Consider the following 18,246-nt stretch of genomic DNA (forward strand, 5'->3'; position numbering starts at 1 on the left):
TGTGATTTTTTTTTAGCCCCACACTATAACACCTGATACAACTAATTAACTAATCAGGGTCTTCAATCAAGTCTTTCTAAGTAGAATCAGGCATCTTAGTACTGGGCTTCACAAAAACCTGCACAAATATCGGCCATTTTGGAGAAGATTTGGCAACCCTGCTCAGTTGCATTAATTTTGCATGTTTTCTTTATAACCCTTTTATTACACCTTTCCCTCTTATAATCTATGCTTTGCTGGTCTTTTCATTATTTCTGCAGTTTTTCCACAAGGCAAGCAGCAGTGCACTAATATAAATATTTGAACAGTAAATGACAGTCCATCAAACTTGCAGCATGCAAAGAAGAAAAAAACTGGAATAAAAACAAATAGATTTAATCCACTTGGGAGAATTCCTTGCATCCCAGTTTTTAATGGAACTTTCAAGTAATTGACACTTGATTGTTAATTAACAATTACTTTGCTGTTTTACTATTGTATTGCTGTCTGTTAATTGATGCTTGTGTTTGAACACGTTTTTCTTTTGTTTGTTCCTTTCATTCTGTTGTTTGTCAGTGAATTGCTTATGATCTTGCATTTATGAAACCTATAAAAAAAAGAAAAGTTAAGCGAATAAACATTTCAGTTTTAATTGTATTATGGATTCATAAAACTTCTTTGAGTTTATTTCTCAACATCATGCTATTCAATATTCATAGGGAATAAAATATACAAATCGGGAATGTGACCACACTTTAAAAGTTGTTGTTTTATCAAAGCATTTGTGCATAGGCCTAGGTCTATCCCATCCCCTCTAGGTCATCACAGAGAGAGCCATTGCATTTGACACCGGGGGGGGGAGGTCACAGAAATAGCCCCACTTGAGAAAAATAAATTTGTTTTGTTTTCAAATTCGGAGACTTGAACCCCATTAATTAGTTTGCTCTGTCTCTGTGCTTGGCCACCGAACACCGTCGTTTCAAAGAAGTCGCTGCCTGCCTCTCGCGTCCCCCACGTTTTTTTTTTTTTTTTTTTTTGCGTGTGTGTGTGTGTGTGCATGTGTGTGTGCGTCTGTGTGTGTTTGTGTGTGTGCGTAAAGTTTTTTTTTTTCTTCTTCTTCATTCTTTTCTATGGAACGGAGTGTGAATAGTTGCGAACTAGGGCAGGAGACATTGGACTTGAAATGTGGGACCCTCCGGGAGAGCGGAGAGGCGGCCGACGCAAAGCTCATTTAGCCTGGCACATTGCTGGCCCTGTTTGCGGTTGCCCCTGGCGCCGCCACTGACTCCGCAGCACCTGTGTTTGCTCACTGGCTTTCCCCAATCTGCTAGAAAATGGCCAGAGCATGTCACATGGCGGGCCAGATAGCCCGGGCTCCATGGGAATACAAAAGCAGGGGCTTTTAGCGCAGTTAATCATTAATGCCGTTCTCCTTTTGTCCCTGCGAGCGCTGCCGACGGGCACTTTGATATTTCATATTTGCCACCGGCTCGACCGGGTTCAGTCGACTGCGACCGGGAGACCGTCGGCGGTTCTGGTTCTGGTTCTGGGCGGGCTTCAGCGTTGTGTCCGTTCCTGTCCACTCCTGTCCTCCCCCGTGGACAGTCCTCAGTGACCTATGGAAAATGGAGAAGTTGCGCAAAGGTCAAAGGTTACACAACACATGGCAAAACCCCCTCACTCTAAGGCATAAGGCGACCTGACCTATGAGTTCTGGGGACAACGACTTTGAGGCTTCGCTTGTGGTTAATGTTCCTCTGTAAAAATGAAATAAATAAATAAATATGATTTCAGTTAAAATAATGATTGCTTAACCAACTGTTAGAAAGAGCACTCTCTTCTGTGGGCCTCTTAATAAGACTGGTTTGCAGTGAATGAATCCCTCATTGGCTTGTTTTTACTCTTCTGTAGCTTCATGAAAGAGACCCCTTTCTGGCCTTATTCTCTAGTTCATGGTATGAATGAGCACCTCAGTGCTCTCTCCAATGTAGTCAAAGCTTTAACAGAAGAAGAGAAAGGCTGGACCATGCAAACAAACAAATAAATAAAGAGTGAGAAATGAAGTCCACTTTCCAAACTTCATGTGTGTGTTTGTGTGTTTGTGGTTTGTGTGGTTGGGTGTGTGGGGGGGGGGCGGCAGAGAGGGGTTGTGGGGGGACTTGGTGGTTCTTATCTCGCGTTTGCCTGAACTTGCTGGTGCTTTTCTAAAAAGGGTTTGCCTCCCTTCTGTATGTGCTAGTGACAAGTGCAACCTGGAACGTGTCGGGTGTGAGGTTAAAATATGGCAAAACTTTACTAAGCAAACAGCACCTGAAGCACTGAGCAGCTACAGAAGGTGGGTCAGTCTTTCAAGAGGTACATTCATACCTGCAAGCAGCCAACTACTTTCACATGCTGAAATGAAGAAAGAACATTGGCTTCTATGGAAAAAAGATAAGACCACAAAGTTTAATTGAGATATCATTTATATTCTGTTTGTCACGTTCGTCGCCCTCCGCGTGAATGCCAAGGTGATTCATTTTGTGGCTTATCGTCCCTTTCACTAAATTTAACACTGAAATGGTATGTTGTTTTAAATCAAAAACCATTTGTGTTACATCTTTATATGTTGTATAAGCTTTTAATGTTCTTTTTCCTGCAGCTGTATGTATCTCATTTCAAGCTAAATGCTGCAGGATTATATTATTAAAAATAAAAACAGATTCATGTATCTTTAATGGATATTTATTTTTTGGCCAGCACATTATGTAGTCACACCAGATTCAAGTTCTACAGCTTAAGCTATTATGGTTTATATATGGTTTAAATAATAAACTTTCCTTAATGATCTCATTTTGAAGCTGTAAACCTTAGTTTGGGTTAATAAATAAAAAAAATAGTCAAAACAGTTGTCCTGAGTACTTCACTACAGCATTCATTCTTTTTTCTATGTTGGCTTTTCGAATGATATATCTACTGTACTTTTCATTGACCTGCTATCTTTGGCCTCTTTTATAAATTTTGTTCTCAGCCTTATTTATTTTGAGCAGTGTTGACTTTTTCACATTATATTCTTTAGAAGTAGTTCTAAGACTTGGCCTTTTGTCTAATTTTCATAGTATATTGTTTTTATTGTTTTCATCAGTGAGAAATGTATCACCTTTCTATTTAATGCTTGCTATTTTCCATCAGTAAAAGCAAGGATCTTGATAACCCATTAATGGATATGACACTTTTAATTGACCGTTCAGTCCATAGCTCTGCAATTCATATCTCTGGGGTTCTACTGTATTCACATTCAATTGTGTGTGTGAGTGTGTGCTTGTGGGTGAGTGTGTGTGTATGTGTGTATGATTGTGTGGCTAATGAAGCTTCCTGGATTCAATCAGCATTCACCTGTAACTTTGTTTTAACAATTAAAGCTAAATAAATGTCATTACAAAAACTGACAGTTCTGACAGTTTAGATTCAGTAATGACAGAACCCACCAGCTTGCCGGAAAAAAAAACATATTCCATTTATTGTTAAGTACAAATGTTCATTGAATCAAATTCTTCCAGTAATACACAATCACATTTATTACCTGCTGTTTGCCAGAGACCTCTTCACAAGTACCCAGCCATTTTGTTGTATATCTAGCTGTGAAACAAAATCAGCTGCCTCCACTATTTTTGTCTCAAGCTGGTGTTTCTAACTTGAATAGTTTGTCACCGTTGACTTTATAGCCATTAATAATATATTTCAATTTGTCCCAGGTTCAGTTGATTACATATTTCCCATCAAGGTTTACACCATTCATTGTTTTATGGACACCCATTTTAGTCAGAGAGAGAGCACCAAAACATTTAAGTTGTAGTATTCAGCCCATACTGAGAGGAGTGTACACTCAGTGACTAGAAGCGAATGGAGTCAAATAGGCTAATGAAAGCAGGCCAGCGACAGTGATGGTGGCTGGGCAGCTCAAACAAAGGTCTGTTTTAGAGGAACAGGCAGAAGACGGATGGCTGGTTAAACATTGGCAGCATACCTGACCAGTGCCACTGGGCGGTCACAGCCGGGAACTAAGTGGCCATTGTGCTGGAGATCCACCTCTCTCTCTCTCTCTCTCTCTCTCTCTCTCTCCTGGATACAGTGAACTATTCATTCTCTAATCAACCTTGACTTTCTAATGAATGTACGTGGTACTACTTTTTTGTTGTTGTTGTTGTTGCTCTAAGCTCAACCCAGTTCACAGGAGCTCTTAATATATCCTTCCTCTTTGTCTATGCATATGGAAATTTATATAGATAGATGTTAATACACACACAAATGGCTTGAGATCACACCTACTGCCCCCTGTATCCACACAGACACCCTCCCATTTGTAAGAAGTTTTGCCCCTCTTTCGTCAATGAGTTGATAACATGAATTGAATGTAGGTTTGTAAACACAGTGTTTTCCTGATTGGTAACATTTCCTCTCTAGTTGATATTTTCCTTTCATTTATTTGCTTTATTCTTTTTTGGCTGCATTTTTTGCAACTGGGATTTTTTTTTGAATCATACCAGGGTTTCCAGGTGCTGTGCTCATCTAAAGCCTGACCAGGACCGAGACGAGCCTTCCAGCCATGATAAGATCCTGGCCTGGTCAAGTGTTCCAAGTGCATGCTGCATTGGCTAAAGGGTGAGGGGAGGGCATGTGGTGGGAGTATTTCAGCCAGCAGAGAATTTTCAAGATGTCTGCTGTCATCTGCCTCATCGCTTGTAATCCATTCTAGACTTTACAAGCTGTATGAAACATCAATCTGTCTCTCGTAGACAAGGGAAGGGAAGAGCTTTCTTTTTTTCCATAGTACTGTTAACTAGTTTCTACAAAATCACTGGACACTCCTCATTTGACACAATGAGAAAGAAATCTCATAGAATTTTCTGTCAGGCAATAGAGTGGATAGACTCCCAATATCGCTCAGTGAGGCCTGTCTTTTTAGTACAACCAATTTGTTATTTTAAAGCGACACTGTTCGGGCACCCAGCACAGGCTCCCATTGAATTTCATCCTTTGATGATGATGAGATGGTGATGAGAGCTAGAATGTTGTCATGAGTCCATAGAGGCAGTGCTTTTTCCATTATTCAATAGCTTTTTTTTGCTATGTGTCAAATGCAGCTACCAACAATGAAGTTGTAGCCGGCTAAACATGGCGGTTCACTCTGCCGGCTCCATTGTGTTTCACCAATCAGCGATGAACAGCACTGTTGGTCCCACCCCACAGGGTCCTGTTTGGCCTGCTTGGTCCCACATCTGAGCAGGTACAAGGAAACAAAAAATCTAACAAGGAGACCTATGCGGAACCAGGCTGGTGGCAATGGAAGCACAAGCATTCCAGTTTTACATCACAGTCTGATGCTGTTCCCGGTAGAAAAGGGCCAATAGACAGCTCACAGACAACTGCGCCTTCTTTTGTATCTTCTGTGGTCTTCCCCACAGAAGCTTGATCGGTTTCAACCCGTAAACCACGTGCAAAACTTTCAGTTTGACTTCCCGCTGACTCTGTCTGTGCTGACAATTAGTCTTCTATCTTTCAGTCTGTCCTCATTCCATGACAAACACCCTCAACCCACAGAGCTGCCATATCCTTTGTCGTAACTGATCTTCACATCATTAGTATAAATCACAGTCATGCCCTAATCTCAGAGCTAACATCTGACAGAGGCCTGACAAACAGTAGACCAATGTCTCTGATGTGGGGCTGACTGTGTGTCTGGTGGTACAGTATATATGTGTTTGTGTCAATTTGACTTCATACCCTAAAATAGATTTTTATTTTTTTTTTTTTTTTTTTTTGGTGTGTGTGTGTTTTGGTTCTTTTTGGGGGTGGGGTGTAAAACAGGTTTCTTTCAAAGATTCCTTAAACTCCACTGTTTTTCATCATTTCACTCTCTTAGCGCTCTCTGTACAATTTCAGCTGCAAGTGTCTGTTTTGTTTTCCTTTGCTTTCTTTTATTGCCGTGTGTTTGCTTAGCGTACAGACACACCTCGCCCTACACACAATCCACTCTTCAGAAAATGGTGCTCCTCCAGGGTTGAGTATGTGAGGGCACAATGCATTAACAAAGGGTGTGAGTAGGTCTCTAAGCCCATGCTGCAGATAGTTTGTTTGACTGTTCTTTGACTTTGTTAGCTTTGTTTTCATTGCACTTTTCTATTGTTTTGTGTACAGTTTTAAAGACATCTAAAGTTATACAAAGAATACCAGTAATACCAGTAATTTTGCTCAAAAATACTCTTTAAATATTCAACAATCATTTTCACTGAACTAACATTACATATGTATTCCATAAATGTGTAAGCTCTAAGTGTAAGATCTTTAAAATTCTGTGAAGAACTGAATCACCCTGCTAGTGTGTCCTCTACCTTGACCAAAACATATTTTTCCCATTCAAATAACTATTATGGCTCCCACACAATGTACGTGACCAAAAATTGCACATAAAAGGTATTATTTTTTGGGAGAAAACAAATTGTTGCTCACTGTGTAAGATTTTAAGTATTCTATGAAGAACTGAATTGTCCTGCTAGTATGTCCTAAACCGAGACCAAAACTAATTAGTTCCATTCCGATAACTTTTTTGGGTTCCTACACAATGTAAATATACAAAAACCTATATATAGGACATAGTTATTGAGAGAAAACAAAGTATTGCTTACTTAAATAATTTAGTCAACATTAAGGATGGTTCCTGTGACACTACTCTATTTTAAGTCTCTCAAGTGCAGCAGGCTTGTAATCCAGTTAAGACTGTGTCATGTTTCTAATTCTTATTAGGATATTCTGTAAGTTGTTTTATTTTATCATATGTCAGTTCCATTTTTGTCAACGCAATGCGTCACAGTTAATTCATTATCATAATGTTTCCGCTTAAAGAAGTCCACTGAAGCATATCTAAGCTTGCTTATATGAGAGCCATTTCATTGTGATAGGCTTCGGGTACAGTATCAGCCAGGATTCCTGCACCACATTGCAACTGTGCAAACACTGACACAAATCAGTTTTTTTTTTACAATGAAAGATCAGCATCAACGAAAGACCTCAAAGTCATCCAAACTCTGCGCACTTTCCATGGAGAAGGGGGACGGTGGGATGGATTAAGGGTTGGTACTGAATGAGGCATGTCTGCCAGCATGTCTCTGCAGTAAAATCTCCAAAAGGCCATTAATCAGCTTGACTACCTCTGGCCGGGTCGTCAAAGTATGGAATTTGTCGCATGCATGCTTAAATAGCAGACCCGGGTGCAAAGCTTATTGCAGAAGAAATCAGAGGAACTGATTCAGTTTAAGCAACATGGCAGAACTCGTTGCAATTTCCTAATAAAGTCATTAATATATTGACGTATAATGGTTTTTTGTTGTTCATTTTAAAATGAGTGAGTCTTCATTGATTTTTTTTTTTTTTTTTCAGAGTGTTTAATATTACTGTGAAGCTTCTAACCTTCTTCCTCATCACTTATGCAGGTTGGACAAAAACATTTATTAATATTTACACCAAGGTCCTGGTTGTACTGCTAAAAATTATTTGTAAGATTGCATCTTTTACTCATCATAATAAATTGGTGTTTAAGTAGATGAATTGCCTTCTAATTCATTAGAGTCTTATTTTATGAAATATTGCCACTTTCTTAAATATACATATCAGAGCTTTAAAGGTCGATAGGTTTTTTTAAAAAATAAAATATGGAGAATGAAGCATGAAGTCAAACAAGGTAATGATAGTCCATTTTAATATTTAATATTCATTATCCATAATCCATCTATTAAACATATGTTAATAGCATGCATATCATACATATTTCTAAACACTCAAATTCAGATTAGAATATACTGTAACTCAGACCAACAGCATTTCAAAACAGCTTGAAAAAAAATGAACAAGGTAAAGGTTTTAAAGCGGTGGTCTAGTAACATTTGTAATGGACGTAGCCATTACTAGTAATATTAAGTAATGGACCCAGCCATAGTGATTGTTCTTTACATGGGCTTCAGCTTGGCACAATGATAACTATTTAAAAGGTTTACCTTTCTATTTATTCTGCTTTGTATTTCTGTATAACTATGAATTACTACATCCTTGTGTTAAGACGTGTGTTTTTAGTTTGTGGTTAAAATATTTCTTTCTTACAGGATGCCTACCAGTAAAGGTGTTTGGTTTTGTTGCATAACTGACCACTCCAGTACAGGCTCTAATCTTGCTGGATCATTTGTCACTTTTTATTGGGCACTACAGGAACATAATTGGTCACATCCCCATGGGAGCTGTAGTTGACCAGGGTTGTTCTCTCCCTTCGTCCCAATGCTCTTCAGCAGTTTCTACTGCCTATGCAGTGCCTGGGCGAAATAGCGCTCTCCTCCAAATGTGTTATGTTGCTTAGTTACGGTCACAGCTGGGTGAAGAAAGCAGAGGCTGGTTGCTAGCATCGGAGGAGGCTAATGCTAGTCATCAGCCTCAGTGGTTAAGGTTGATATTGTGTCCTGTTAATTGGCACTACTAAAACTGGCAAAAACCAGGGGTAAAAATGTTCTATGTGATTTATGTGTATTATGGTGCACAGTAGGGGGTCAAAAGTTTGAGGACACTACAAAGTCCTGTTTTCTTTCTTGTTTATCAAGGAATAGTGGAATTATGATACTCCAACTGAACATTTGTGGGAGCAGTTGGAGAAGGAATATGCTAAATATGAAGTAACATCAACAAATGATTTTTGGGAAGAATTGAGAAGGTGCTGGGATGAAATGGAAAATGAGGTGTTGCATAAGCTGGTAGAATCAATGCCAAGCAGTGAAGGCAGTAATCAAGGCGAAAGGTGGACACACCAAGTACTAACAATGTTTGACCACCAAAAAAATACCTGCACACTCTTTTTTGACTCGCATAATTAAAAACAAAAATTATTTTGGTCTCCACGGTATATTATAAAACACTTCAGCATGCTTTTAGGGTTTTTAGCTTGAACAGTACTGACATACTCAAAGAAAAAAAAGGATGAAACAAATATTGGACCTGATGGAGCTTGATTTCACAGAGAAATTTGAGAGATAAACAAGGTACTTTAAAGTTATTCACAAAGCCAGTCTGTGTGCTGATTTATTTATTTTTTATATACCACATCACCCTATGAGCAAGAGTACCATCTGTTGAGTGTAGATGTGTGATTCTGCATTGTTAAAGTGACACTACATATTGTCACCAAAATTCCAATATTAATGCTACACAGTTATGGCAATACTATACTATGAATGCTAAATTTCACTTTCCATCTCCCCTTTTATGCAGACGTCCTCATAAAGACATAATTATATATGAGCAAGATTCTTTGTGGATAGGTTCTGAGTTTTGGCATTGATTCCAATTCAGTTCATGAATTGAAATTGGAATTTTAATATTTTTAATATTTCCAGGAGGCAAATTCTGAATTTGAATTGCAATTATAGGAAGTGGAATGTGATTCAATGACATTCAAAGAAATTTTGCTCATTTATAACACATCCAAACGCTTTATACTATTATTTATATATTATGTTGATGAATGAAACATTTTAACAATAGTATGTATTGGAAAGAATTGTCAAGACATAAAACAGGTAAGAAGGCCTTTGTTTTGTCACTTTGTTTTGCTTTTAGGTAAGGATTCCAAAATAGTACTATTTTGTTGATGATAAATTAAAAATCTGAGTGTAAGAAATATTATATTATTTTTTAATTGACTAATTCTTCTGTTCATGTCACTGAAGTACAAAAAACAACAATATATTATATGGGCAGAACTAAATGGCACCGGCTGGAACTAGACACGCAAATCACCCAGTACAAATAATTCGGAATTTGTGGAAATTTCATCCGGGGATGAGGTCAGATTTTTCATTATTCTGGGATATAATAGGAAAAGAGACATTCAGGTAGGTCAGTGTCTATCCAGCCAACAAATCAGTGACCACAGGCTTGAGATGCTGTAGCTGGAGTTGAATTCCTTTTCTGTGACTGTCAGTCTATATCGCTCTGTGGAAAGACATTCTGATTCAACCATGGCTCTGTTTAAAAATCACCTTGAACTGTATGTGTAGGCATGTGAATTTTAATTTCGTATTTGCATTGCACCTTTTCTCTTTGTGTGGCAAACGGTCACGATAAAACAATGAGCAACCCTGGAACAGTCATTATTATTTACTGCGCAGAACTTGTCAGTTCTGATAGGTTTGTGAAAAATTTGAAGTTACTGCACTCTTTTATTTTGAATCTATTGTGTGTGTAGATTCCAAATAAAGTAATGAATCCAAAGAACAAAGGATTTGCATACCTGAAAGTTGCCTCATCATGCTTAAAGCATTACATTTTAATAGAAGACTACAACAGTTCTGATAGGTAAAAAAAAGTGCATGTGTACTTTTAAGGGGGTAATTTACGAGGGGGGGGGGGGGGGGGGTAGGGGGGCCCTTTTCCTTTTTGTCTGCTGTAGGTCTATGGCAGAGCCCCTGTGCTAAATCGCAGTGCCCTGGTTGTTATTCCCAAGATATGAGTTATGAACATTCACGTTTGTTATGGAACTCTGTTTTTGTTGTTGTTGACACAGTCTGCCAAGGTGTTATCCTAAAAATCTGCGCTAAAGCCTTGTACTGAGGCTCACTGACATGTACAAGCCTATGCAGCTTGCATATTGTTTGTATTTTATTGTTTCTCTTTGTACAGACCGTACTCACGATAAAAGCTGTTGGAGAACACAGACGTGCATGGTCATCATTACTTAAATATTCCTGTGTATTGTTTGTCAGTTTTTAATATATGAATAAATATCTAGATAAATGTAAAAAGAAATAAGAGAATACATTCATGCAAGTAGTATTAAATTAAAAATATATATTTTGTTATTGACATAAGAAAACCAACCTAATAAAAACAAAAGATGTTAATGAATGTTAGGTGCACTGGGTGAGCAAATAGCACACTCAGCTCTTTTGACCAGATGAAGAAATTCGTATAAACAAATGTTATGTGTTCATAGGCGTGAATTTACGGTTGATGCTGACATGTTGGCAGTATGTCATAGTGGTTAGGAAACTAGGCTTACTCCGAGGTTGTAGATTCAATTCCCAGGTGAGAAACTGCTGTTGTATCCTGGAGCAAGGCACTTAACCTGAAGTGTTACACTGAATATTAAATTGTATATAAAATGGACTGTATGGATAAAAAAATGCATGCTGCGTAAGTTGCTCTGGATAAGAACATCTGCTAAATGCCTGAAATGGATTTTCTTGTGTTTTCATATGTTTTTTGTGTTTTCTTATGCTTAACTCGGGCTTGGGTTTAAGTATTTGGAATGTTTGTATAGACGAATCTACACACAGAGGTTTTATCATTTAAAGCTATCTTCTGAGGAAAAACCTCTGTCTGTTGAGGATGTCCTGTCATTGCAGGATCATTTTGAAACAATGTAAAATTATATTCCAGTATTAGAATAATTTCTCGTACTGGGCCGATGAATTTGGCCTGCTTTGCTTTATTGATAATATTTGCTTAAAAATTAGGCAATGGGTCTGTTTTTTTATTTTTATTTTTTTAATATACTTGCAGTTCATTATGTACAGCAGTTTGTTATTTCAAATGGTGTGTAGGTCCAACAAACAATTGATATCAAAAGCAAAAGCTTGGTGTAGTACAGTAATCTGTGTATATCATAACCTGGATGGATTCTTTTTTAATAAATGTAATTGTATAACACACCATTAAAAATGTAATGGAAAAGCAAATTGTGGTGGTCTGTAAAATCAAAAAGCCTAGTTTCCTACAATTATAAGCTGCCTTTATGGGTTGAAGTTAGGCCTTCATGTTAAGTTTTAGATTTGTCTTAACTACCACTGACCAATCAATTGACAGAATAGGCCACAGTCAATTATATGCCACTTATATTATATTACATTTATTTAGCAGACGCTTTTATCCAAAGCAACGTGCAAAAGTGCATATCAAGGTCATTGGAACAACTACAAAACACAGGTTCAATAAGGTACAATACTCATTTCGTACAGTTATTCATAGCCAAGAACTGTCCAATTCACGCAGTGAACATTATGTGAGTCCCTAATTTAAAAGATGAATAGGCTACCTGTGTGTACTGTAAAACTTTCTCCATTAAACTTTCTGTCAGGAGACCAAAGGAAACCTATAGTGCACATTTGTGGTTTGAAAGGGGGGGAGTACTTTTTGGGAACACATCGTGGCTTATGTTTCTCAAGTTGCCACTTTTTCTTTTGGTAAACTTTCGGTATTTCCTTCAGTTAAGCCACTCATATCTCGGCAGGGCGGGTTGCCAAAATGATGTGGTCCAAAACCAAATCAGCAAAACTCTAAACTGAAAGAGAACTGTCCAAACATTACTTTTATGCTGCAGTAATGATCTGTGTTTGCATGTACAGTATGTGTTCCCTTCAAAAAGCATTTTCGTTAAGACAGAGAGCTTTCTCTGAGAAAGCCGTTCAGTGATAAAAAATTTTTTCCATTCTAATCATTAGCACTGTGCACGATCTTTAAATATATATTTGTGCGTGTATGTGCACGTGAGTGTGTGTGTGTGTGGATGGGTTTGTGAATGAAAGTGTGTCTGTATGCATAATTCATTATCTCTTTCATTTCATATAAGAAATCGCACATGTTTCAACATAAAAGAGCAATAATCAACTCGGCCATACATATTCTGAATATTTCTGCTATGATAGCCCATAGCATAAAGGAAAACTATGTACTAGTACACTACACACGGCACTTATTGGAACTTTTTAAATAAAGAACACAGAGAGATACACAAAAAGGCTAAATCAGCAGCTTGCACTGCACTGGATAATTAGAGAAGTCATGCAAAATTCTGTTTGTTTGACTCACGCAAGTCTTTTTCGCCCAAATGCAAGCACAACAAAAAACCTGAAGCTCTCAGCACTCCTAAATTATGTGGCAAAAGACACGTTTAATAGCCAGTGAAATACCGTGAACAGACCTTTATTTCAGCGCCAGTGAGGCATAAGACTCAGAGTGGACAAGCCCCGCCCCCCGCTGCCCCGCCTCGCCCCACCGATGGGCCAGATCACGCGGCGGAAACGAGACACCCTGCCCGCACCTGAGGTCGTCAGCGCTCGGCACCGACCCGTGCAGTGCCAAATCACCATTTTAAAATTCCTCGGCCATTTGTTTCCTAGTGCTGCTGCTCAATACACCATTTAAATGTTGGCGTTTATTTTGTAAGCATATCTATAGTTAGCTCAGAGGTCTACATTTATAAATGTTTCATTTTTACATTTAATTTATGTTTTACATATATAACATACTTCTTAGTATAAAAAAGTATCTCTTTTCATGTGCTGTACCTACCAATAATGTCAAATAGAGGATGGAAAAGCTATGAATGGAGAACAGGGACTGTGATAGAATATGTTTCTCTGTGTGTAAAGACACTTTTGGCCTACAAGTTTGATGCATGACAACTATAGGAAGTCTTTTTTAAGTGATCTTAAAGATTTGTGATCACACTGTGATGCTGTGTGATGCAACATGGAGGTCAGGGCATGGAGCCACTCCTTAGTAAAGAGACCATTCTGGATTCAACTCAATCAAATAACTCCTTTCACTTATTTAACAAGACCAGATGAAAACCTAGTATATGGCTGGACCTAACGCACGTGATCCAGCCGACCAATGGTGTAACTTCATCACTCAGTCACTCAGTCACAGACATTCATGTTTGTAGGGCTGTTGCGGTCCAGCCAAAAAAAAAAGACTGCATTCAGTCTCACAGTTAAAATTTGTGATTGGGCGTCAGACTCTGAGGTCCGGAAGAGGGGAGTTACGTGGTTGGCCGCTTTCCATCGTTCCAGCCCACAACGATGGCTGCGTGGCACTACCGGTGTACGGGAAAGGGGGGGGGGAGGTGGGGTGGGGGGTCTCATCGCAAATCTGTCCCTGTCCCCCGGCCCCCCACCGGGCCCCACATCACCCCCACCAAAGAGGCAGAAAGCATACATTAATTGGCAGGAAGAAGTGATAAGGCTGGCGGTTAACACACAATGGAAGGCTGATTAGCCAGGGAGGAAGAATAGATAATTATAACCTTATCACATTTCAAAGAACCTTGTTAATGCGAAAGGCTACATAATAAGCTCTGCCATGCCAAGTGTTAAAAAGAAGGACCCAAACCCCATAACAATGCGAGGGATTGTTAAAAGCTGCCGGGTGGTTTCCACAGACTACTTTGATAATCATAAACACTATATTAATAATATATGTTATATAATACATATAATTTCCACAAAATGCATGTTATACTTGTCTGTGTTTTGGCACGCACAGAAAACAATTTTTTGTATATTTTTTAAATGAAAGCTCTGAACATCAAAGATGCGTTGCCTTTTGCATATTTCCGCAGTGTGCAGCCTAGACTAGCCATCCATATCATTTGTGTAGGATCGGGAAAGTACGTCCCTTGAGAAAAATGAACACGTCTCCCTGGGGGGAAATGTGAGCGCACTTCTCTGTGCTCCAGACATTAGTGCTCTCAATAAATGTGTGAATACAGGCAGTCAGGTTAAAGACATTGCATTGATTTATAGTACAGATGCTTTTGTCCACGCAGTACAGTTCTATTAGCAGTAATATATATTCAAAAGTAGACTCAACACAATTAAAGCACTGTAGTGCATGAGTTATCACTCATAGAAAATGCACTGACAGGGAAATATTAAGCGGACAGGAGTCATACAAGGGAGGTTTTGACCCCTGAATGAGATTGACACAGAGTGTGTGTGTGTGTTGTGTGTGTGTGTGTGTGCGCGTGCATGTGCGTGTGTGGTTGTGCGTTTGTGTGTGTGTGCGTGTATGTGCATGTGTGTGTGGGTGTGTGTGCATGTGTTTGGTTGTGTGTGGTCGTGTGTATGTGTGTTTGTTTGCGTGGTTGTGCATTTGTGTGTGTGTGCGTGTATGCGTACGTGTGTATGGGTGTGTTTGTGCTTGGTTGTGTGTGGTTGTATGTGTTTGTGTGTGTGTGTGCGTTTGGTTGTGTGTGTGGTTGTGTGCGTGTGTTGGGCTGGTGTAAGTGCTAGAGGCCTAGCTAAGTGCATGGAGAGGGCAGATCAGTGGCAGATAAACAGGTGTTTGCCTTTGTGAGGGACATGTGATGTCCGCTTTCCAGGCATTGAGAGCAGACCAGGGCCTTTTAGTCTGACCACCCAGAGGGGCTTGTAGACCTGAAGGGGGGATTGGCAAGGTAGTGCCTGTGTGTAATCGTGCATGTGTGTGTGTGTGTGTGTGTGTCTGTACACACTTCATTTTCTATGTTTGTGCCACTCTTGTGTTTATATATGTATTGTGAAAGTGTGGGCATGTTTGTGTGTGTATGTGTGTGTGCATGGCTGTTTTTGCACATGTTGGCGTGTGTGTGTGTGTGTGTGTGTGTGTTTCTGCCTGTTTGTATGTGCACATGAACGCCCAGTGCGCGTGTGCACGCGTGCGCTTGTGTTTGAACAGGAGGGGGAGGTAAATATGACGGAAGAGCACTGCTCGGAAAACGCTAGACGTCCGCTGCTCAGGGCGAGCGGCGGAGAACTCGCCGCTGCTCTTCTCCTCGCCAGCGCACAGAAAGGAAGAGGGGAAAAAAGGAGAGGCGGTCGAAAGGCGCACGATGCGGGTCCCACTTTGTAAGCCGTCTCAGATCTGTCAGTGCTTCAGTGTCAGTTTGTCAGTTTGTCAGTCGTCAGGATCGCGTCACTTTTCATCGCTTCCAGACAGCGCGGCTTTCAGTGGGAGTAAAGAGCCTCTTCATTATACAAACAACATTAATTACATCTACATTTCTGCATTTAGCACTGAGGTTTCCAACCATTATTTTCTTACAGTTTCTTCTAGTCACCACCCTGTGATAAGTCCCCCACCTTTAAAAAATTGTTAATGTTTGACACCAGCTTGCATTTTAGTGTGTCTAAGCTATGGATGCATCTGACTGCCTATATCAGGCATTTAGGTATTTAGTGCAAAGAAAATGTGTAAATCGTATATGTTCCATATGTATGATTCAATGTTATTACCCATAATATTATCAGGTTTGTGAACTAGACATGGGTAATTCTATCTGAAAGTCTAAAATATGACATTTATGAAATGTGGAATTACAAGCAAAAATAGCTTTAAAAGGGAAGATTTTTGTTAATTTTTCTTTGTCTCAAAGTCTGATGTAACCAAAAGTCTTATCCAGGGAAACTTACCAAACAGAGCACATAAATCAATATGAGAACCAGTATAGACGCAAAATTGTACAATAGCACAATAGAAACAACCCATCACCGAAAGAAACAATAATGCAATAAGCATGCCGATAGGCAAAACTCCCATACCAAAGGGGACATATTTTCATCAATAGTAAACTTTTTACAGCTGTAATAGAGATAGAAATATCAGTTATGGACTGACCATTCTACCAAAAAGCTAGCCTGAACAATATCAAGCTTTTTGATTTTCACTGATGCAAGAAAGTGAGCATGAAATCATATCAGTCACGGTTTCTATTGATAGAAAATGTACATGCTTTCACCCTCATATAAATGGGCATATAGGTACTATTGCGTAAGCAATACAGCACATGAGGCAGCGCTGTATGGTGAATGCAGTCATGGTTACAGGGGTGTTGTTAGGCATGACGTGAAGCACAGTGCCGACAGCCTCCTGTAGCCATGACCGTGCTCATGATACAGCACGGCCTCGAGTGCCGTATTGCTTCTATAAAACAGTTACAACATATAGAAACAATTTAATTGGTGACACAATAGTATCCATTTTGTAATATTGTTTGTGAGTGACAGTCTATGCATGGAGTGATACTGTTTACAAACAGGCTGTTTGATTAATCGTGATTGTATCAGATTTGCAATGACTGTAGGGTTTACAGTCACTCAGCCAATCAGCATCCTGGATTGAAACAGCCTGTTTTATAATAAAGGATGCAGTATAGTTGCTAAAAAGTTGCTGTATTGTGTGAAAAGCAGGGACATAAAAAAATTTATCTTTAAAAATAAATAAGCATGGCTACAAAAAAGATAAGGCAACAATGTGATAACTACTCCTACCATTAAAGGATTCAAACTTTAAAAACAGATGTATTTTTATGTCACTTATGAACATTTCCACATGCAATCATATCTGTCTGCTGTATAACATTAATCACAAATAAAAGATACCAAGTCGTGATAGTATGTTCAAAACAATACAGCAGGACATGGCTTACCATACAGTGAGAATTCATTAAGTTAGCTCAGTTTATTTGTTTATACTTGTCAAGGGGCACACTTTTCCTAGATTGTTTGTATGCGTCTACGAGGTGACAGAAACCATGCTGGGGATGATTATCATACCCTAGGGCAGACTCTTGAAGAGATTCACTCTTCAGAGCAGAGGGGTCAAGCGTTAGCCCTCAAGCTCCACCTGCCTCGTGACCGTTATTACGGGTTTGCGATTGTAATATTTATTTATTTTCCATTTTAAATGAGAACGCGTGTGGATATACCCCCCCACAAAATCGGGCGCTCCCACAGCCTCGGGCCAATGGGACAGGAACGGGCGACGGTCGGGGCGGACGAACGGGCGGTTTTGACCGGGGAGAAAATAAAACTAAAACGAATAATTTGTAGGCGGACAAATGACCGTACAGTAAAAAAAAAAAAAAGCGGGTCGGAGGGCAATAAAAGCGCCGGGGCAGCTGTGCTCTTATCTGGACGGGAGGAAGAAACCGCGGCAACAAAAGGGGCCCGAGACGGCCCCGCGTGATGCATGGGAAAGCCATCGGCCGGCCATTGTGGCTCCCCTTCTGCTGTGCAAATAGTTCAAACTGTTCATTCCCATCTCCCCATTCTCTCGCCGGTACATTGTTTGTGTCCTTGCATTTCATTGGGGTGGTGGGGGGGGTTGGCGGCGGGGGGGTGGGGGGGAGATGGGGGGAGAGAAAGACTGCTCTCAGGGCCAGTGAGCAAACAGTTCAGAAAGGAGCCAACTATCTCCTGCGGTTCCCAGGAGAACTAGCATTTTTATTTCAGCTCCAAGCTGTCAGAGGATTGGAGAGTTTATGTCAGAATCCTGAATTAATTGCTTTAAGCTGGGGGCTGACTGCATTTATCACCAAATGTTCAGTAAAATGTTTCCTAGCGATTATATCCCCCCCCCCCCCCCCCCCCACACCCCCCACCCAGCCACCACCACCGTCGCCACCACTACCACCGCCGCCGCCACTACCAC

General features: G+C 39.8%; 1 long non-coding RNA gene across 1 annotated transcript in view; it reads right to left on the bottom strand.

The window, feature by feature from the left end:
• Nucleotides 1-373: 373 nt before the first annotated feature.
• Nucleotides 374-18,246, bottom strand: part of LOC118216710 — a 34,110-nt gene continuing 16,237 nt past the window's right edge. Inside the window, exon 2 of the long non-coding RNA XR_004763058.1 lies at nucleotides 374-1,595. This is a non-coding gene — a long non-coding RNA (uncharacterized LOC118216710). The remainder of the gene's footprint in view (nucleotides 1,596-18,246) is intronic.

The sequence above is a fragment of the Anguilla anguilla genome, chromosome 1, assembly GCF_013347855.1.
Source record: "Anguilla anguilla isolate fAngAng1 chromosome 1, fAngAng1.pri, whole genome shotgun sequence".
Lineage (NCBI taxonomy): Eukaryota > Metazoa > Chordata > Actinopteri > Anguilliformes > Anguillidae > Anguilla > Anguilla anguilla.